A 23,367-nucleotide genomic window follows, 5' to 3' on the forward strand; every position below is an offset into this window, starting at 1 on the left:
CAAGGTCTATGCTTTGGCCGCCGTCTTGGAGTGTTGCCCACCTGAGAACGCAATGCGTAGTGCTCGCCATATCTTTATCTCCACGATATGTTAAAAAAATGGAGCCCCTCTTTGACATAATCGATGATGTCATCAAAAAACACTAAAAGTAAAACGTTCTCTCTTTACCGCTCTCCCCCCTCTTGATTACTATATAAATAGGGATAGAGCGTCACATTAGAACAACAACCCATGCAAAAGTCTCTCTATTGTTGATGCAACAAAGCTCTACTGCAATCAGCCAAGCCTCTCTCTCTCTCTCTCCACACCTATGCGTTAGCGTTACTCAAATCCATCAAGCTTCTTCCATAACTTCCAAGAGATGTCAAGATGTTGAAGGAGGTCATGCTTAGAGAGCTCCTCAATGCAAGGGAGTAGTCGCTACTGAGAGAACTCAACATGAAGCTGAAGCACAAGTAGAAGTTACCCTCGAATCCATTCAACACAAAGGATCTGTTATTCCATAACAAACCAACGTTGCGGTCATACCTCGTAATCACGATGGATAGCCAAACAAAGATAATAAGGTTTAATACATAAGAAAATAATTATTTTAATTTATCTACACTTTCTAAATTTTCTATTACTTTTTTTTGCGTCTTATGATAAAATGAGGGATAAATTACTAATGTGTTAGAAGAGCCCATAGGATAAGTTTGTCACATAGATTACGATTAGTTAGAACACACTTAAACTTACAAAAATATGTCAGTATTATCAATCGCTATTAACCCTCAGACGAACAAGGTGGAAAATCTAGAAAATCTAAAGCAGAAGATAAGGCCAAGGCAAAAGTGAAACGGAAGATGAAGGCACACCAAAAATATGGAAACACAAGAAGTGCAAAAAATTTCTAAATCAAGGAGAAAGACACAAAGAAAAAATACAAGTCAATACTTTTGCAAAAGAGCGCAAGGCGCACCATGATTTATTTCAAGAGTGCTAGGCTCTCACCTATGCAAATTGTAAAGGTAGATGGGCGGTAGAAAGGAAGCTAGGAGGACAATGAGAAAAAGGGCCATGTAAAAAAGGGGATAAGGGGATGACCACCCAAAAGGGATTTAGGGATTTAGGAGGACAAAGGGAAAAAGGGCATATGCCACACAGCGGCCGTGTAAAAAAGGGGATTAGGAGATGACCGCCTAAAAGGGATTTAGGGATTTAGGAGGACAAAGGGAAAAAGGGCCTAGGCCACGGTCAGCCATGTAAAAAAAGAGATATACTGCCCAAAAGGGATTTAGGATTTTGTATATAAAGTTGAAAAGTAAATGAGAAGCTCATTCTTGTGTGTGGCCAAAAGTAGCTCTCTTCTTCTTCTTCTTCTTCTTCTTTTTGTTCTTGCTTACTTGAGCTTGTGCTCGAGAGAGGGAGTATGAGAGTGTGAGGGAGTGAGTATGTGAGGGTGAGGGACCGTGGTGGAGAAGCTCTCTATCTTCTCCTCTCTTCTTCTATTCTATTCTATTTTCTTCTCTTCTTTTCTCTTGCTTGTGGAGATGGAGCTTGGAGCATGGAGCTTGAGGATCGAGCTCGCTTGAAGCTTGCACTTGGGTCATGGAGCTACCGAAGTGCTTGGGAGAGGAGGCAACTCGATCGGGCATGGAGGTAAGCTCACTACACTCGTAGAGATAGATAGCACGTTGGCTATGTGAGAGGTAGCCATTAGTGCTTGGCTTAAAACACTTGAAACAATAAGCAGTCCATGGGTCTTGGCGATTGTGAGCTTGAGCTCTTGCCTCTACATTTTGGCTCCATTGTTGGGACCAACAGATTCAAGCCTTGAGTGCTTGCGTGCTGCGAATTGAGCATTGAAGTAGGGTTTTCCCTGAACTGGTGCTTGAGATAGATAGGTAGGAAGTGAGGGAGTTTGAAGAGGTATTTGATCTCCTTAACAACTAAGTTTTTGGTTTTTTGAATTTGGAAAAGCATGTTGAAGTGGTGTAGGTATTTGCTTTGTGATTTGGATGCATTAGGGTAGGAAAAAAAAGGAAAATAACCATGGGGGTTTCTGTTGTCATAATAGGGCAAGAGGGTTTGATTTGTTTGCAGATTTGAATTTTGGAGTTTATTTGCTATTCAAGGTATATAGTGTCAAGATTGTGGGAGAGAAGGAAGGAGTCTCGCTTGAAGCTTTCTTGCTTGCACAATGGGGGAAGACACACAAGGGTGGAGGCTGAAAACAATTTTCCTCTTCTTAGTTGTGTAAGCCAAAAGAACTCTATATATGGGTCTCAAACCAAACTCAACTAACTAAGGTGGCATACTAACTGAGCCACGAACTAGAGTAGATAAGGATAGCTATCATGTAGCTATTATTCATGGACGGTGTACCAACCGCATCTGCAACTGACAAGTCGGTGACATAAATACACAACGGTCACCCTGGCGTATCACGAGTGGAGCTCGATATCTCAACACTCCCCCTCGAGCTCAATCTCAATTCCTGCACACCAAGCAGGTCTCTAAACTTGCGCAGCTTCTCTACGCCCAATGCCTTCGTGAATATGTCAGCTACCTGATCCTCTGTGCTGACATAAACTAGATCAATAAGACCTAGTAAAACCCTCTCTCGCACATAGTGATAATGCACCTCAATGTGCTTTGTTCTAGCATGATAGACTGGGTTATTTGCCAAGTGTATACTACTCATGTTGTCACAATAAATGACAACTGGCCTATCTGTAGACTGATGCATATCATAAAGTAGCTTATGCAACCAAGCTACCTCACATGCAGCCATTGCTGCACCCCTGTACTCAGCCTCTGTGCTCGACAAGGCAACTGTAGGCTGTTTCTTGCTGCTCCAAGTGACTGCAGCACTCCCAAAAGAGAACACATATCCAGTGGTAGATCGTCTATCATAAATACTACCAGCCCAATCAGCATCAATGTATCCATGTAATCTGAACCCCAGTCTCATAAAATAGTCCATACTGCAATGTGGACTTCACATACCTGAGTATGCGTCTAGCCGCATCCAAATGTGGTTTCCTTGGAGCCTGCATAAACTGACTTACCAATCCAACAGCATAGCTCAAATCTGGCCTGGTAATAGTCATATAAATCAAACTTCCTACTATGTGTCTATACATAGTAGGGTCTTCTAGAAGCTCACCTGCATCTGTGCTCAGCTTCACATTCTGCTCCAAAGGAACTGAAATAGGCTTACAGCCTGTCATCCCATATTTGGACAGCATGTCCAATCCATACTGCCTCTGCAAGAGCTGTATCCCACTTGGTGATCTAATCACCTCAATGCCCAAGAAATAACGCAGCTCTCCCAAATCCTTCATCTCAAACTTCTGCTTCAATAGCATTTTCACATGAAGGATATCTTCATCACTGTCACCTGTCATAATCAAATCATCAACAGAAATGACAAGTAGCATAATACATTTCTCTGTTTTTCTCACATAAAGTGAGAAATCTGCCTTGGAAATCTGAAAGCCAATAGTGACAAGATACTGTCCTATCTTGTCAGACCATGCTCTAGGTGCTTGCTTCAAGCCATACAAGGCTTTCTTCAACCTGCAAACAAACTCAGGATGAACATCATGCACATAACCTGGTGGCTGCTCCATATAGACCTCTTCTTGCAAATCACCATGCAAGAAGGCATTCTTTACATCCATCTGATGTAAAGACCATCCCTTTGATGCAGCCATAGCAATGACTGCTCTTACGGTTGCCATCCTTGCAACCGGACTGAATGTTTCTTCATAGTCAATGCCATATGTTTGTGCATACCCCTTGACTACTAATCTTGCCTTGTATCTATTCACAGAACCATATGCATTGTGCTTCACCTTATAAACCCACTTACAGCCAATTGCATTTTTACCTTTGGGCAAAGGTACCAATTCCCATGTAGCATTTGCTTCCAAGGCATCCATTTCTTCATCCATGGCTTTCTCCCATTTTTCTTTTCCCATGGCTTCCTCAAAAGAAGTGGGTTCTGGTTCCTATATCACTTTAACCATATATGCATAGTGAATGGCTGTAAATCCATCATATTTCAGCCTATCCACAGGATACCTAGCTCTCGTAGACCTGCGCAAAGGAGGTTCACTCCCAGGTGCTCTCAAAACATCCCTGGTCTTCCTTACTCCAGGTGTAACAATAGAAGGAATACCCAACTCTTCATCAATGCTCTGTTCTGAGCCACTGGATTCACCATCCACATAAGAGTGACCTACATTCACATCAAACATGGGCTGATCAACCTTCTCTTTTCCTTTTCGTGATACCTGCATACCACTATCTGCATTACTTTGAGAAGATTCTCCTAATCTCAATTTGCCTGTCCATGGCGAAGAATGTGAACCACTACTAGAGGACGCTCCAGGTCCACTAACATTTTGTGACTGTTGCTGTGAATTTTGTGCAGCATTACCATTTTGTGCATCTACATCATCAATCACATTTACTGGTTTATACCAGCTACTCATCTCATAAAAAACAACATCTCTGCTCACTGTAAACTTACGAGTAGAAGGGTTATAGCATCTATACCCTTTTTGCTGCAGAGAGTAACCAATAAAGATGCACTTCTCAGCTTTTGGATCCAACTTGGATCTCAACTCATCTGGCATATGTACATAGGCAATGCAACCAAAAATTTTCAAATGAGAAATATCTGGTTTCCTACCAGTATACCTCTCCTCTGGAGTCATTCCATGTATTGCTGCAGTGGGAGTCCTGTTCATTATGTAGACTGCTGTAGCAACTGCTTCAGCCCAATAAAAATCTGGCAAGTCTTTTTCATTGAGCATGGCACGAGATACCTCTCCAATATGCCTGTTTTTTCTTTCTGCAATTCCATTTTGTTGTGGGGTATGACTGCATGAATATTGTTGCTTTATGCCATGCTCTTGCAGGAACCTTGCAAACTCATTTGAGAGGTACTCTCCCCCTCCATCTGACCTTAGGCATTTTATTTGCAGGCCTGTTTCTTTTTCAACCATAGCTTTAAGAGTTTTGAAATGCCCAAAAACTTCACTTTTCTTTTTCATAAAATACACCCAAACTTTTCTGCTATAGTCATCAATAAAAGTGACAAAATAATGACAGCCTCCAAGAGATGCAGCTTTAGTTGTCCACACATCAGAGTGGATTAATTCCAATGGCTTCTTACTCTCTTGAACATGTCTAGGAAATGGTTTCCTTGCCTGTTTTCCAAACTGACAGGCTTCACATACCTTATGCATTTCTGCAATCTTGAATTTCGGCAAACCTGCAACAATATTTTGGGCCTGCATTGATTTAAGTCGCTGTACATTAACATGACCAATGCGTTTATGCCAGATATCAATATCTGCAACTACACCGGTCCCATGTGCAAACATTGCTGCACTCAATTCAGACATGTCTGCATCCAATGTAAACATTCTGCCCTTCTTCTTTCCTTTTGCTATCAAGTGACCTTTATTTTTCATATCCTCAACAAAGCATCCATGAGGATTAAATCTGACTTGCAAGCCCTGTTCAACCATTTGACCAATAGAAACCAGATTCTTGGTGATATTTGGGACATGAAATACATCGGACATGTATTTCTTTTTCCCATCCTGCATAGACAAGGGAATTTTTGCAATCTGCACAATAGGATGTGCACTATCATCACCAGTCTCCATAAATCCTGGTTTTTCCATTTTCCTTGCATCCTCCATCCATTCTGCATGACCTGTCATGTGGTTTGATGCACCTGAGTCAACATACCATATATCGTTGCTTTCTTCTGCACTTGTCACAGAATTGTTCATGTGCTGCACCATAAACAGATGCTCATTTCTGTCATCACCCTGTCTACTAGAGGATGCATAATTTTCTTGTTGCAGTTTTCCATTCATGATGTCATTCTGCTTTTTATAACAGTCTTTAGCCATATGACCCATTTTACCACAATAGTAGCATTCAACATTACTGTTTGCATTTTGGCCTCTTTGCCATCCACCACGACCTCTTTGGCTCCCCCTGCCTCTAGAGTTACCACGTCCTCCTCCATAGGACTGGTTTTCTTGAGTTTGCTGCATATTCTGATTTCTACCACGGCCTCCATATCGGCCTCCTCTATCTCTGCCTCTACCTCTTCCAACATTTGAGTAGAAGACAGCTTCTTTTGAAGTTCCTCCTGAAGAAGATGCACCACCATTTCTTTGCTCCTCAGAAATTAGAAGAGCAATCAGTTCCTCAAAATCAGGAAATCTTTCACGAACTGAAATGGATGTCCGAAACTGTGCATAATCCTTTCCTAGACCATTCAAGGTCACAGAAACTAAATCATCATCTTCCACTGGTGACCCAATGGAAGCAAGTGCATCTGCAATCTTCTTCACCTTCATGTGGTAGTCGTTGATGCTCATATTTTCTCTTTGCACATTGTGCAACTCTTGCTTGAGCTGCATTTTCCTGGCTTGCGTATTTGTGCTATACATTTTTGACAAAGTATCCCATGCCTCCTTTGGCGTACTTGCATCCTGAATATGCACAATCATAGAGTCTGAAATGCTGATAGACAGCCAATACATAACTTTCCTGGCTCTCTCATGCCATGCTTTAAATGCCTGCATTTGCTGTTGATTGGGAACATCAGGAAGAACTGGTTCTTCTTCATTTCCTGCAACAAATTCCCAATATCCTTTTCCCATAAGGAAATTCGTCATTCTAAAATTCCATGCTTGGAAGTTGTTCTTGTCAAGCTTTTCAGTGACAATCTGTGAAAGAGAATCAGATGCCATTACAGAAGACTGCAAAAAATTCTGTCACTGCAAAAACCACAGCTTCACCCTCACAAGGGAAAATCTGCAAAACTGACGAAAGTGGTATTTGACCACACAGTCACTTCCTAGTGACGATTTTGCATCAACAAGCAACAGGGATGATTCTGTAACTCCCAATGTCTCTACGCACAAGCATACAATGCAATTTTTACAGTAACTATTCACCGACCTGTAGAACAGTGGTTGCACATCATAAAACTGGGCCTTTTCCTGAGTGCGTGCAGAAAACTTCCGCCTCCAAAACAGGCCCTGAAATGGCCTCAAATAAAAAAAACAAGGTCGCCGAGGGCTAAAGCCCTCGCCCGCAGCATATACTGCCCTCTTGCTTCACCGCGAAGGGCGTCTCAACCTGAGACAATGCACTCCTGCACTTTCCGGCTGTGCTACCTGCAGAGATCTGCTCCCAAAACAGAAAATGAAAGCAACACTGCTCCTCTTACCAGAACACCACGAGCTTAGCTTGCTTTCTTGAGCTCCTTACCACGAACAATGCTCTGATACCATGTCAAGATTGTGGGAGAGAAGGAAGGAGTCTCGCTTGAAGCTTTCTTGCTTGCACAATGGGGGAAGACACACAAGGGTGGAGGCTGAAAACAGTTTTCCTCTTCTTAGTTGTGTAAGCCAAAAGAACTCTATATATGGATCTCAAACCAAACTCAACTAACTAAGGTGGCATACTAACTGAGCCACGAACTAGAGTAGATAAGGATAGCTATCATGTAGTTATTATTCATGGACGGTGTACCAACCGCATCTGCAACTGACAAGTCGGTGACATAAATACACAACGGTCACCCTGGCGTATCACGAGTGGAGCTCGATATCTCAACATATAGAACTCTTCCCCTCTATCCATATCTTTGATCTTGAGCTTTGACCTAAATCGTGTGATTCAAGTAATTTATTGTTGCATCATCTAAAATCGCGTTGGTTTGGCCCATTTGAGTGAGGATGAATTGAGTCCTAAAATTGGCCCTGTTCGGCCCATTCGAGTCTCAGAATCGGCCCTCAACCCTCCTATATTTATCCATTTGGTCCAATACCACTTGGATGCCCACCGCTTGGTCCATCCAAATTGACGATTCAGACCAACTTGGCATTTGGCCCTTGGTTGTTTGAATTGAACCCATTTGGATGAACCACTCAACCCTTGACCTGGTTACTTTTTCTCATTACTGTTCGGCCATTCAGCCCTCGGACAACCACATTCAGACTGGCCTAATTTGACATTTGGTCCCCGTTACATTTGGCCCTTTTGCATTCAGTACTTGGCCATTCGGATGGGTCGAATTGGACATTCAACCCCCTACAATTCAGACCTTCTGGGCCGAATTTGGATTTTTTTAAATTTTTAACACGTGGACCTTGAAACCGACCCAGAGACCATATAAAGCTGAAAGCACATCATAGATCTATCAATGGGACTGAAATCTAGAGCAAGTAGTTCAAAACTTGGCTATGAATGGTCCTTCAAATCATACATGGTATTTAGCACATCATAGTAGTCCTCCCTAGACAATTGCAGAGTTTACCCCCTCTGCACCTCCCCCAAGTAGGTTGGAGGGAAAACACGTGCCGTGATAGGTCCTCCAAATTAGATCCTAGAGTAGTAATGGCCTTGCACAAGCATAGATTCTCACTTGCAAAACAACAACCAAAAGCCCATACCCGAACAAAGACAAATAGAGACCAAAGAACCTCAATGGGACAATGTAGCCAACAAGGGCAAAAAGGCCATGCCACAAAAACATGTATGTATTATGTTTGGACTGCACCTAGTCAAAGCGGAATGCAACAACATCAAGCTAGAACTACAAGGATGATTAGACATGATAGTCTTGACGAAAGATGCACCTTGAAGAGCACTGCATAGATGACCCAAGACATCAGTTTGAGAATCCACATTTGGGGACTTAAAGGTATGTATCAAAAGGCTTAAATTTATAAGCCAAGTTCCAAAAGATGAAGACATAGTATCACCTGCTTACCTTAGGGTCAAACTCATTGCAAAAAGAGAGCATAGTATCAATGCTCTCATAACTCTTAGTCCTTACGGGGGACACCTACAAGCACTTATAGGGAAGTGAAAAATCCTTGTAACTATTGAAACTGAAAGCTTGTCTATCCTATTTCATGTTCCTCCAAATACTGCTAATTGCGAAAAGGAAACCCTCCTATTTCATGTTCATTCAAAAGGGTAACTAAGTGTGAGGCTGATTATATAGCACCATAGAGGATACACTTGACACTATCGGGTGTGAGGATAATCACAACCTTTAGTAAGGTGACCTTATCAAACCTTGAGGAAAAGACAAGGAACATTCTGACATACAAGGCAAGCCTAGTACAAAAGCAAGGATTTGTTGGAAGAGTTGATACAAGCGCATGTTGAATAGAGAGAACCAGTGAGTGAGGCCATTTTTGAAATAAGAAGGTTAGGAGACAATGCCAAGGATAGGCTTTGGACTTACAAATATCATAAAAGACCACAAAAGAAGCCCAAGCATTATAGACAAAGGTATCGATGGTGGAGAGCTAGCACAATGCCATGATGGATATCCAAAGTGTTGCTATGTGCTCAAGGGTATTACACATGTATTTGATGGATTTGGGTATCAAAGTCCTTTGTTAAACCACCTCTATCAGTTGAAGACCAGGTCACATCAAAAGCAAAGAAGTGCAAGAGGAAATCTAAACGAAAATCCAAGTCTTCAGTCAACAATGTTGAAGTGACTAAGCCCTTCACGATTGAAATCAAGAAACCAAACAGGACTATTCAAAAGGCAGATCCTCATCCTAGTATGTTTAACAACAAGATATTAGATGTAACCGTTGAGTGTGCACAAAGGCCACTAGTCCCCAAGGAGCCTTTGACTTCCCGAGAGGATGGTGAGCATGATAGGCACAATGTTGCTCATGATAAGGCTAATTGCTCAATAAAGAAGATTGTAGAATCATCAAATAGTAACGAGCAAATCTTCCAGCCAGTGCCAAGTCCACCTAGGAGTCCCAAATCTCCTACACCCTCTTTCCCTAAACAGACACATGACACACAATAATAGTCATCAAGTGCAGTTGCTCTATCCCAATCTCTATCTCCATTTGAGCTTCCAAATGTCCAAGGTGCGAGACATGACACCACCCCTAGTTCCCAGCCTAAGGATGTGCCGGTGCAATCCACCTTGACTAGCTCAACTAATGCTCAATCTGCACAAGTGAATGTGCACAGGGTAACAAAATACGCGACCACTTATAATCTACTTACAAACTTGACACTGTAGTCTACCAACAATAGCCAGTCCACTGAACTAGCTGCCATGACGACACCCCTTGCGGAATGTGCCAAGGAGATGGTACATCTGACCAATGAACCAAAGATGAAGTGCATGATGAAGCTTGATCTCATAAGCTGACAGCCATCACATGCCTTCTATTTAAAATTGTGCTTTTGCCTCAGCTTAGCTTTTAGGGCCCGCCTCTGTGACTTTGCTCTTTTTCTATTATTTTTCTAATTTTTGCTTCATTTTTCTGCCATCTTGGACTGAGGTTAACATTTACCTCCCCTCGAGACGGGTTCCAGTCCCATGACAATTCGGGGTCTTTGTTGTGGAAGGGTGGGGTCTGGGCTAGGGATGGTGGACTCGTTTAAGTGGGAAGCTTCAGTAATAAGTTGGATGGAGAATCCAAGGTGTGTCGAGTGGATGATGGGGGCCTCCAAAGTTGGTGGTTTGCAGCATCCTGTTCTACCTAGAAGGAGAAAGTGCTCGACCCTCAGGGGACTGTTTACCTTGCCGTGCGGTGCTCGGTGCTCGTGCTGGTGGAATAGGGAGTTGGGTCTAACCCTAGGTAAGCCTGGGTGATGTTTCACATTTGAGGACCCTGTTCTGCAAAGGGAGGTACGGTGTGTGTAGCTTAGGTTGATAGGTCTAACCATAGACGAGTGTTATGTCCTTACGTGTGTCCTGCCCTTGGGATGCCCTAAGTGTGATGTGGGGAGGCAAAAGGGATAGGGGGTTACGAATGGGGCCGATCGACCGAGGCCATTGGACGTGCCTAGCTTGAGGACCCCTAGGTGCAGTGACTGTGAGCTATGTGTTGCGATTTGCGTTTGGACATGTCACATGCTCCTTTTTTTTGACCTTGTTGAGGCACATGATTTGAGCAGTAGCTAATTGCTAGTTCTCATCATCAAAAGGTGGTGGTGAAGGGGATTTAATGGAGTGGATCAAAAATTTATAGCTATGCATGAAACCCTTAAGGTTCAATCGGAACTGGAGAGGGGTGGTGGAGAGGAATGGGTGGTTGCAGCGGGTGAATTGGCTATCACTCATATCTTCAAGAATAGTGAGGCAAAAGGAAGGTACAAGGATGGCTCGCATAATTAGGCAGGTCATTGAGCGTAGCTATCAATGGCATTAGGGTAAAAAACAGTGAGGGGAGGCCATGTTCTGCCGGGATGGGGTCTTGCCTAAGTAGGATTTTTAATAGCCTAAGATAGTTGCATGTGGTAATGTAGACAAAATCTAGACAGGAGGAAGAGTCAGCAATAAAGTGGGTCATGGTGGTATCTAGGCTGTCGGAGGTGAAGGTGAGGGTTTGGGCTAAGGTGGTAGTACAGGGTTTATATATGATGGGGAAGTTGTAATGACCATGGGTGTTTGCATCAAAGTCTACTCCTACCCTACAAGGATATGCCATGTAGGTGGGGTTGTTTCTCTCAGAAGGGAGGGTATTACAAAAAGCCATCCATGAAAACACATTGTTTTTCGTAGATGCGTCTCCAAAAGTGATTGGGACTTGTATCCGAGCATGGACTGAGGCACTTCAAAAACCTTATTTTGCTAGTACTTCACATCCTCGGTTCCCCAAAGGGTGGGATTCTTCTCTCGTTCTTCTAGCCATTGTTGGCTTAGATGGCTTCCGATGCCGATCACCTCATCCACTATTTTAGGGGCAAGGACTCTGCGGAGGGCATTGGGGATGATGAAGCTGAAGTTGAAGGGTTGTTTCTCTTTTCTTATCTCTCCTAGACTATGAGCTCCACATAGAAACTAGCCGGTTGGTCATTTGGGCAAGATGGAAGGGGTACCGATGGCTATGCCATACGGTTAGCCCTCAATCTTTGTCTCACTTCTTCCACCATTTTCCTTCTCTTCTCCCTCAGGGTGGTTTTTCTTTCCGTAGATGCGTCTGCTGGCTGCCCTTGCCCTTCAAAATGGGGCGAAGGGGGTTGTGGGATCACTTCTCCTTCGAATCCATTTAGGTCAAATTGCAGTTTAGCTTCACTTCCTAGGCACTCTTCCTATTGTACCTCCTCTATAAACCCCAGAGCATCAATCTCCTGGGAGGTTATGCTAGCCAACAACAGGTACCTACGTTGTTCATCAAGGCTCGACCCAACTACAATGGGTTGGGGGGGCATGTGAAGCCCTCCTCGCAGAGCTCTGCATGCTATGCTCATAAGGTTCTTCTTTACCACCTCCAAGGACTCCCCTTCCTCTGTGTGAGTGGCATCCATAGGGTATTCAGGAAGTTTCATTGTTGAGTATTGAAACCCACATGGGCTACCTTTGCTCTGTTTTCCACTAGGACTTTCTCTTTTTCCACGAGAGCCAGGTGACGCGCCAAGGTCTTCACTCTTTGTTCATTTTGGCATGGCCACTCTTCGGATCTCTTTTTCATTTCCTCCATACCTTCTCCTTGTCTTTGTACCAGGGCCATGAGTCTATACTCCTAATCTTCCAATTCCTTGCTCATTCTGTCCTGCTCCTCTCTTTCAAGACTCAACTTTTTGGTCATGGTTTCCATTTCTCTGTGATGTTGTTCCTCTTCTCGCTACCTTCCTTCTTCCCTTGCGGCAAAATATTTCATGCCCCATTTGATCAGATCTATTTTTGTTGCCAGATCCTCATGTTGCATGATTAGAAGCTTATACTCTCTCTACATTTTCACTAGCTCTTGATTTTCATCTACGAGCTGTTGCTGCCAACTCTGCTCCTTTTCATCGTTGGCTTTTAATTCCCATTTCAGATCAAGGATTTCCTTTTGTTGCATAGTCATTTGTCTCGTCTTTTTGAGCTGGAAGGCTGCCACCAACTCCTTTTCCGCTTCCAACTCAGCCACCGCTATCTTTATTTCCTCCCTTGCCTTCTCTAACTAAGAGAGCAATTCATCAATATATTCATCATGATTTTTTGGTGGTGTCATAGTAGTAGGGATTGGGGTGGTCGAAGCTTCCATCTTTTGGCATTTGGGATCTTGCCTAGAGTCGGCATCTATGGCTGACCGTTTCTGCTCGGTGGCCATAGTCTCCCCACACTTTCCTTGTGCTAGTTCCTTATTGATGAAGTACTGCATCCATGCCAAAAAACTGTTCACATCGGTGTTGGCCCGGATGCTTGGAGTGATAGTGGTTGCTTCGCTCTGGCGGGCACCAAAGGGATGGGATGGGATGGATGGGAGCCTTACCCTTGGCTTCGATTACCATGGGCAACATGACTTCGGGTACATGAGCGCTTGAGCAGGGTCTATCCTCCCTAGGCAGACTTAAAGCCCCTAGGCCATCGAGTTGGCTTTGTTGTTCAATGGACCGCTAAGTTGCTTCGGCCATGTCTTCCTCCTCCTGTCTCCTCAACTCCGCCCCCTTTTCCACAGCTATTCTTTCTCTCTCTTCCTCTATTTTCTTTGATTCTTCTGCTATCTTTTCAGCTTCTTTCTTCTCCTTCTTTTTTCTCTCTGTCACCTCTCTTAAGGATTCCCTTTTGGCTCTCTCTAGATTTTCTTTTTTCTTCTTCTTGCCCCCATTCTATTTCTTCTTATGAGCTATCTTTTTAGCAGGTTTCTTTGTTTTTTTCCTTCTGGATTGAGCCTCCTGCTCCTCCTTCTCTATCTCAATTTTTGTCTCGATGGCTCTTTCCCTTGGTGGGTCCGCGACCTATCTGGGGTCTCTTCGGCTCCTTCATTTCCTTGTTGGGCTTCTTTTATAGCCTCTTGGATGATGGCTATCAGCACACTTCCATACCCGATGAAGGAGGATTTCGAGAAAGGTTTCTTCCTCTTAGTATTTTTAGAGGCTGGGGATTCTTCGCTTGCCTGTATGCTGCCCAGGGCTTGTGCTTTGGCTACTTGGTCTATAGATCTTGGGTCTGCCCTCCTAGGCCTCTACCTTTTCCCCTACCTAATGCCATCACTGGACTGGTTGATAGACCATAAGGACTACATTGCCCTCATCGTCATGCGAGACGTAAGGGTACACGTAAGGCTCTTCCTCATTTGGCTCTTCTATGTAGTGGATTGGAGCATTGCTCGGTGGATGTGTCACATAGGGACTAGGTGGTCTGGGTATTCCAGTAGGATTTATATCCATTCTAGGAATAGCTAGCTTAGTATCATTTGGTGCGGGAAGGGCCAATGGCGCTCCCCTTTCGAAGAATTGTTGCGGCCTACTCATTAGGTAAGGTTGACTGTACGGTTGTGAGTGCGGAAGTCTTCTAGGAAATCTACAATGTGCACTATCGTGACCAAACCTACCGCAATTAGTACAAGGTCATGACTTGGGGTCTTGACACTCAGCCGGCAAGTGGTTCCCGCCATAGTACACGCATTGGACATGTGGTCATGTTGGTCATCTTAGCGTTTCCTACATCTTGGCTATTTCCATTTTCATGTCAGCCAATTCTTGGTTGGTGTCTGTAGCCTTTCCCTTATCTTGGGTAGTTGCGCCTGATCTCTCGTTGGACGTTGAAGCTCTCTCTAAACTTCTTGAGTTGGTCTCTTCTTGGTTTGAGTTTCTAGAGATCCTCTCCTTCAATTGGTCGTCTATTCGAATGGCCTCTTCGAACACCCTTGCTAACGCATCTCACTGCAAGATCGAGTTGCCTGCCAAGGCTTTATAAGCTCCTCATTTCATATTCCAGTGATGAATACCATCGACTCTGCTCTTTCGATCACCATTGGGATTCTCTTGAAGAGACTCCTTATGTGGGTCACATAGTTGCAGATGTCCTCTTTTCCTTCTGCTTGATATTCATAAGTCGTACTAGCAGATTGTCAGAGTATCTGGGCTCGAAAAATGTCTTAATGAATGTTGAGAATCAACAATCACACTCACTAAACAGCCTCTTTGTATGGAGCTTCAAGATCAAGGATATGCAGGCTAACCTATCCCATATGCACAATGGTGCCTACTGCAGTTTCCTACTTTCCTATAAAGCATTGTACTTGCTTCCTTTTCTTAATGCAATGATAGTACTCTTTTCTTTTCAGTGAAGTGTCAATGTCATTGTCCATATACACAAGATTGTGTTTATGAGTCCAAGTCTCAATCTTGGAACCTAATTCACTTGTGTAACAAACAGTGTCTTTGTCTTCTCCATCATGAGTCCACACTTCTCCTTTCATCCACCATAACTCACTGCCATGCTCTGGATCCTGCATTTCTCACATGGTATTAGAGCCCAGTTGGGCATGGCATTGCTTCTCCAGCCTCTCTTGATTCCTCTCAACCTCAATCTAGCTCAATGTCAGCTCATGACTTCATCTCCCAACTCTACTCTCACTGAAGCTTCCATGGCAGCCATAGCCAGCAGCACCTTGTCAGATTGAGCTGCTTATATCTCACTCCATAGGTCAAATCTCTTGGAGCTTCCTTCTGGAAAAGTATTCCCCAACTCACAAAGCTTCCTTGTATCACATCAATCCATGAGACTTGGCTATCTGAAGCTCAGCATTGTGAAATTTCTCAATCTCTGCTTTGTGTCTGCCATAGCCAGACAGGACCTACCTCACTTGGAGCTTCAATACCTTCTCAACCACGCCACTTCAGCTCTTGATTTCTTCTAGGTAATTGTTCTTCTACTCAAGATGCTTCATCTTGGCACGTAAATTGACCACATTGCTGCGCCCTGACCCCGGCATTACGGAAATCGCGAAAACCTGTCCTGAACTGCACCGAATCTGATCGAGGGCCCTGCGTGCTTCATACAGCCAGCGATCTTGACGATTTTCATAGGGCTTTGATAGCCCATGAAGTCAGATTCCTAGGCATGTAAAATTTTTTGAAAATGATCAAGTATAGCTCCTATAATCTGAGAAAAACCAGGCCCCTGTCTCAGAAACCCTAATTCCACCATAGCCAAAATTTCTCAAGCTTTTTTTTCCTCAGTTTTTTCTCACTCCTGACACTCAACCCAAGCCTCTGTCACTCTAATCCATTAACCCAGCATCAAATCAAGGAGGGGAAGGACCTGAGAAGATTGAAGAACGATCGAACGATCCCGAACAAGAAGAATCGAGCTCAACATCAACACTGACATAGTGTGTTTTCACACTATCACTAACTGTGTCTCTTGACACACTGCATTCTGCTCTACTACTGATAAAATCTCAGAATTTTGGTGTTGATTTGCTGCTGATCTTGAAACCTCAACATGGGAAAAGACTCTCCAAATGCTCGATTCAAAGGAGTTGGGTTTCACACCTGGCAAACCCGCATCAAGCTCATCTTGATGAAAAAGGGTCTCTGGGCCATCACAAATGGCAAAGAGAAGAAACCTCGCGATGCGGACCTTGCAACTACTTGGCAAAAGAATGATGACAGAGCCCAGGCCATTATCAAACTGGAGCTAGACGACAGTTATATCCACCATGTGGATAACTGTGAGACCTCACATGATACATGGACAAGACTTGACACCCTATTCGGTGCACAATCTAAATCATCAAAGTATGGTCTCCTGATTGAGTTCTTTAGGCTTGAAATGAAGTCCAGCACATCACTTGCCACACATCTCAATTACATGGAAGGACTCCTAACCCAACTTGTAGGAATCAACATTAAAATGGATGAAGATGTTTGCATCGGTGTTCTACTTAAGAGTTTGCCTCCTGAATATAATAATGTATCAACAACCTTAATCAACATGCCAAATCCTGAACTTGTTGATATTCAGGCATCACTGTTAGAAGAGGAAAAGAAGCTAAAAAACTAAGGAAGGACCAAGTACCTCTAGAGATGAGCATGCATTATATGTTGGCAACAGGTACAAAGGCAAGAAGGATCAGCTCTTCTGTGACTTTTGCAAAAGGACCGGACACACCGAGAAGTTCTTCCATGCAAGAAAGAGATCCCAAAAGGCCTATCTAGTCGCAGTCAAAGAAGAAGAAGAAAATGGGGCAAAGGAAGAAGAAGATGAAGATGAAGACCACCAGGATCGGAAGGACAAGACTCATTAGTCCTTCTACTCTCGTACTCTGATAGACTGTTTTAAAAGCCTTGTATTTACTTGCCCTAATGCTTCCTGCCATAAGCTTTGTAAACTCCTTATGTAACTTGGCATTACAGTCCCTGTACACTTTGTGAGGCCCCTGTTATAGCCTCTGGATGTCCATCATGTTTTGGTGCCCACACTTAGCTTTTTTTGCAACAGCCTCTAGTGTCTACCATGTTTGTGGTGTGCCCACACTTTGCAGGTGGTTCTCATTATAGCCTCTACACACTTTGTGCCTTTCTAGTTGTGATTGAGGAGGGGTGTTGAGAATCAGCAATCACACTCACTAAACAACCTCTTTGTATGGAGCTTCAGGGTCAAGGATATGCAGGCTAACCCATCCCATATGCACAATGGTGCCTACTGCAGTTTCCTACTTTCCTATAAAGCATTGTACTTTCTTCCTTTTCTTAATGCAATGATAGTACTCTTTTCTTTTTAGTGAAGTGTCAATGTCATTGTCCACATACACAAGATTGTGTTTATGAGTCCAAGTCTCAATCTTGGAACCTAATTCACTTGTGTAACAAACAATGTCTTTGTCTTCTCCATCATGAGTCCACACTTCTCCTTTCATCCACCATAACTCACTGCCATGCTCTAGATCCCGCATTTCTCACAATGAAGAGGTTTTTCAGTCCATTGAAGTTCATTCACTTTATAGCATCTAGACTTGTGTACCAAGTCTGACCCTTGTCGCCTAAGCAAAGCCCGAATGCTTGAGAGCATTGGGTCAAGTTGGTGAGACCATTGACCTCATAGACCTGCTCAAACTACTGTATAAAGCTATACGGATAGTCTTGGGGCTGGTATTTATTGAATTGCTTAGTGACAACTAGTATCTTAGGATGGCTCTTAGAGCCTTGGTTCACCCCTAACCCCGCTAGTAGTGACGTGGCTAATGTTGTAGCACTCTACTCTATTGCTGTGTTATCTAGCAATCACTTCATGAGAAGCTCACTTAGCATCAAGTCTCCTTCTAGCACTCTCTCATGGTCAGTTTGATTCTTACCTGCTAGGTTCAGCACTCGTTGTATCTCTCGCATCTCTGTGTTCTGCCTCAGGCTCCTAGTTTGCTAGTCTCGGTTGTATTCCACTATGCCTTGCAGTGCTTTGTGGGCTAGTTTCCTTTCCTCCTCTAGGTTAGCTATGATGGCTTCTTTCGCTCTACCGTGGTTCTCATATCGAGCGTGAGAGTCGTAGCTACTCACCAACTACTGGACTGCTTCTGGAAAAACTCCTAAGTCAAATTCCTTGTTCTCCCTACGGTCTAAGCTTTCCTCCAACATGGTTGTGTTCTCTTGCTCCACCAAGCTATCGATAAGGTTAAGGAGGTCGGGTAGATCTATTCACTTAGTCCTATGCTGGGCTCCAATTGCCTGTCTATGTCTTGGGATCTCCTCTTCTTGGTGGGCTCCTTCACTTTCTTGTATTTGAGTGAGTTTCTTAATTATTGCATACAATCCTCAAGTTACCTCCACTCAGCAAGTGTGTTCTTTTCCGTGTACTTATGCTTAAGGATCCTTCACTTTCTTTTATTTGAGTGAGTTCCTTAATTATTGCATACAATCCTCAAGTCATCTCCACTCAGCAAGTGTGTTCTTTTCCGTGCACTTGTGCTCAATCAGGATTTTGGATGTTCTTAGGTGTACTTCAAGTACTGGAAGTCAAGGTGAGTGTGAAGAGCAAGTGTCCAAGCGGCTTGTGCACTCTCGTGTTGTCTTAGGCCTCTTGATAGGCTTGTTCATCAATTTTTGGCTGTCTTGGTAGGTTTTAGGGTTTCTTGTTGCACTGTCTTACTCGGTTTAGGTTCATTTGGGGTCTATGTTGTGAAAGATGCGGGATATAGGACATGGCAGTGAGTTATGGTGGATGGAAGGAGAAGAGTGGACTCATGATGGAGAAGACAAAGACACTATTTGTTACACAAGTGAATTAGGTTCCAAGATTGAGACTTGGACTCATAAACACAATCTTGTGTATGTGGACAATGACACTGACAGTTTACTAAAAAGAAAAGCGTACTATCATTGCATTAAGAAAAGGAAGCAAGTACAATGCTTTATAGGAAAGTAGGAAACTGCAGAAGGCACCACTGTGCATATGGGATAGGTAAGCTTGCATGTCCTTGGCCCTGAAGCTCCATACAAAGAGGCTGTTAGTGAGTGTGATTGTTGAATCTCAACACCCCTCCTCAATCACAACTAGAAAGGCACAAAGTGTGTAGAGGCTGTAATGAGAACCACCTGCAAAGTGTGGGCACATCACAAACATGGTAGATACCAAAGGCTGTCGCAGAAAAGGGCTAAGTGTGGGCACTAAAAACATGATGGACATCCAGAGGCTGTAATAGGGGCCTCACAAAGTGTACAAGGACTGTAATGCCAAGTTACATAAGGAGTTTACAAAGCTTGTGGCAGGAAGCATTAGGGCAAGGAAATACAAGTCTTTTAAAACAGTCTATCAGAGTAATGAGAGTAGAAGGACTGATGAGTCTTGTCCTTCCGATCCTGGTGGTCTTCATCTTCATCTTCATCTTCATCTTTTGGTCCATGGTCTTCTTCTTCTTTCACAACTACAAGATAGGCCTTTTGGGACCTCTTTCTAGCATGACATAACTTCTCAGTGTGTCCGGTCCTTTTGCAGAAGTCACAGAAGAGCGGTTCCTTTTTACCTTTGTATCTGTTGTTTACATATAACATTTGTTCATCCTTTGAAGTGCTAGGCTCTTCTTTGCTTTTAAGTTTCTTTTCTTCCTATAGCAGAGAGGCTTTAATATCAACACATTGAGGATCAGGCATATTGGTTAGAGTGGTTGATACATTATCATAACCAGGAGGCAAACTTTTTAACAAGACACCAATACAAACATCTTCATCCATTTTTAGCTTTATCCCTGCAAGTTGAGTAAGCAAGCTTTCCATGTAGTTCAGATGGGATGTCAGGGATGTATGAGACTTCATATCAAGTCGGAAAAATTCAATTAATAGACCATACTTAGATGATTTTTACTGTGCACCAAATAAGGTATCCAATTTATCCCAAGTGTCATGGGACATGTCACAGGCATCCACATGATGGATGTTGCTATCATCCAGTTCTAGTTTAATGATGGCTTGTGCCTTGTCATCATTCTTCTGCCAAGTAACTGCAAGGTCTGCATCCCGAGGTTTCTTTTCTTTGCCATTTGTAATGGCCCAAAGACCCTTCTTCATCAGAGTGAGCTTGATGCGGGTTTGCCAGGTGTGAAACCCGACTCCCTTGAACCGAGTATTTGGAGAGTCTTTTCCCATGTTGGATGGCTGAAGCAGCAAATCAACTCCAGAATTCTAAGATTTTATCGGTGGAAGAGCAGATTACAATGTGTCAAGAGACATAGGTAATGACAGTATGAAAACACACTATGTAGAGACTCGATTTTGAGCTTGGATCTTCCTTGCTCAGGGTCACTGATCCTTCTTTAGTCTTCTCAGGTCCTTCCCCTCCTTGATTTGGTGCTAGGATATTAGATCAGAGTGGGCTTTATCTTGGTTTAGTGTCAGGAGTGAGAAAATGAGAGAAAAAATGAGCTTGGGAGATTTTGGCTATGGTGGAATTAGGGTTTCTGAGACAAGGGCCTGGTTTTTCGGTTGCTGTGAACTCAATACTTGATCATTTTCAAAAAAATTTACATGTATAGGAAGCTTATGTCATAGCCTTTCAAAGCCCCATGGTTGCAACCTGGAATTCATCACATGCTGGCGGCGCAGACAGTACGATCAGCAACGACGCAATTCTGGACAGTGACGATGAATTTTTGCAATGCCAGGGCTATCAGTTGCCAATGTGCCTCTGTGATGTGCCAGGAAGGAGCGCAGGGAGTCAAGGAATGATTCTCCAGAAGAGAGCTTGGGGAGATATTGCCTGGTTCAAGAGATCTAAGAGCTCAAAGGCAGGTAGGTGCAGGTTTGGCTATGGCTGCCAAATAGGGTAGTGAGAAAAAAAAGTAGAAGATGAGGTCTTGAGCTGGACTGAGCTCAAGTTGAGCTAGATGAAAGTGAAATGGAGCTGAAGGAGTAGTGCCATGCTCGTCTGGGCTCTGATACCATGTGAAAGATGCGGGATCTAGGACATGATAGTGAGTTATGGTGGATGGAAGGAGAAGAGTGGACTCATGATGGAGAAGACAAAGACACTATTTGTTACACAAGTGAATCAGGTTCCAAGATTGAGACTTGGACTCATAAACACAATCTTGTGTATGTGGACAATGACACTGACACTTTACTGAAAAGAAAAGAGTACTATCATTGCATTAAGAAAAGGAAGCAAGTATAATGCTTTATAGGAAAATAGGCACCACTGTGCATTGGGATAGGTAAGCCTGCATGTCCTTGGCCCTGAAGCTCCATACAAAGAGGCTGTTAGTGAGTGTGATTGCTGAATCTCAACATATGTCTCCACTAGCTACTGTAAGGCGCTGACTCTCTTGACAACCTACTCAAGCTACTAAGCAGTTGTGTCTTGCAAATTTTCCTATTCCTTGCACCAAAATCGAGTTATGGGTGTTAGGATGGCTCACAAAGGTTGGCACTATTGAGATCTAGCTGGGTCTGGTGCAAACTTCCACAAAATTTGCAAAATTTTGACTCAGTCCAACTCGTCCAAATTGCATCGGCCGAGGGCCAAATAGAAACACTGGCCAAACTTGCAAGTCACATTAGTGGGCCGAGTTGAAAAGGGCCTAGTTCAAAAGAGCCTAGTTGAAAAGGGCCGAATCAAGTTGGTGGCCGAGGGTCGAATATCGATTTGGTCCGAATAGTTGACTCAGACGAACCGAGTGATACATGTCCAAGTCGAGTGGTCTGAGTTATCCGAGGGCCGAATGGTTCGATTCTGGGACTCAGTCCAAAACCAAGCTACTTGGAAGGGCTAAGTCACGCATGACGACGGCCACGCCGAGGATGATCTCATTGAATCCAATGATCCACGCAATCATTAGGTATGCTGACCTCCATATCACAGAAAATACATAGCATGAAGGTTATGATATACCTGAATCGTGCGAAGAACTCCCTGATGGCAAGATCGAACTGAATCAATGATGGAAACTCTCTCTCTCTCTCTCTCTCTCTCTCTCTCTCTCTCTCTCACTCACTACTAGGGTGCAACATGAGCACTTCTATGGTCTCCTGGCCCTTAAACCCTTTCTCGAGCAAGGTCTTGCTATCCCCAATTACTCCCTTGCCAGCATTAATCATTTCAACCACTCTTTTTTTCCATTTACCCCGATTTATGCCTATTTTACCATGTTTTAAAACAGTAAACCCTACGCCTCTCCAATATGATTTCTTAATCCTAACCTACGCTAAATGCAACAAGAATTAAAAGCAAATAACTGAAATGATATCCCCTTCTTTCCCAACCATTAAACAATCAAAACAACCAAAATACTTACTTGTATCAAATATCAAAAGCCCCAACTTCCTACCTATCTAAAGCTCCTGTTCGGGGATGAATCCCTTACTTCGATGCTCGATATGAGGTGTGCAAATGCTCAAGCTTGAATCTGTTTGTCCCAGCAAATGGAACCAAAATGTGGGAGCTCTCGCTCAATGACCAAGACCCATGGATCGCTTATTGTTTCAATCGTCCCAAGAAAAATCTAATGACTACCTCTCACCTAGCTGATGCGCCTCCAAACCTACGAATATAGTGAGCTTACCTCAATGCCAAAATGAGTTGCCTCCTCCTTCACACACACCGGTAGCTCCACAATCCTAGATGCTAGCTCAAGCATCCTCAAGCCTCCTCCTTCAAGCTCCATCCACCATAGCCATGCGCACGCAAGAAAAGAGAAGAGAAGAGAAGAAGAGAAGGAGGAATGGTGAAGAGCTTCACCCTCTTGATCCCTCACTCCCACATGCTCACTCCCTCACCCTCTCACACTCCCTCTCTCAAGCACAAGCTCAAGCAAGCAAGGACAAGGAGAAGAAGAAGAAGAGGAGAGCCACTTTTGGCCACACATAAGAATGAGCTTCCATTTACTTTTTGAACTTTATATATAAGCCCTAAAATTCCATGGGTGCCCATCCCTTTTTACATGATCGGCCTTTGTGGAAAGGTCCTTTTTTCTATTTCCCTTTTCTTGCCTCATGCCTTAAGCCTACACCCGTCTATTCTTTTACAAATGGCACAAGAGGGAGCTTGGCACTCTTTTACAAGAGTTTTTAGAGTTTTTTGAGACGCCTTTTATTTAAAATTACACTTTTACCTCAGCTTAGCTTTTAGGGGCCATCTCTGTA

The sequence above is a fragment of the Lygodium microphyllum genome, chromosome 7 (assembly GCF_053477565.2).
Source record: "Lygodium microphyllum isolate KBCC chromosome 7, Lygodium_microphyllum_v1.1.10, whole genome shotgun sequence".
In the NCBI taxonomy this organism is placed as follows: Eukaryota; Viridiplantae; Streptophyta; class Polypodiopsida; order Schizaeales; family Lygodiaceae; genus Lygodium; species Lygodium microphyllum.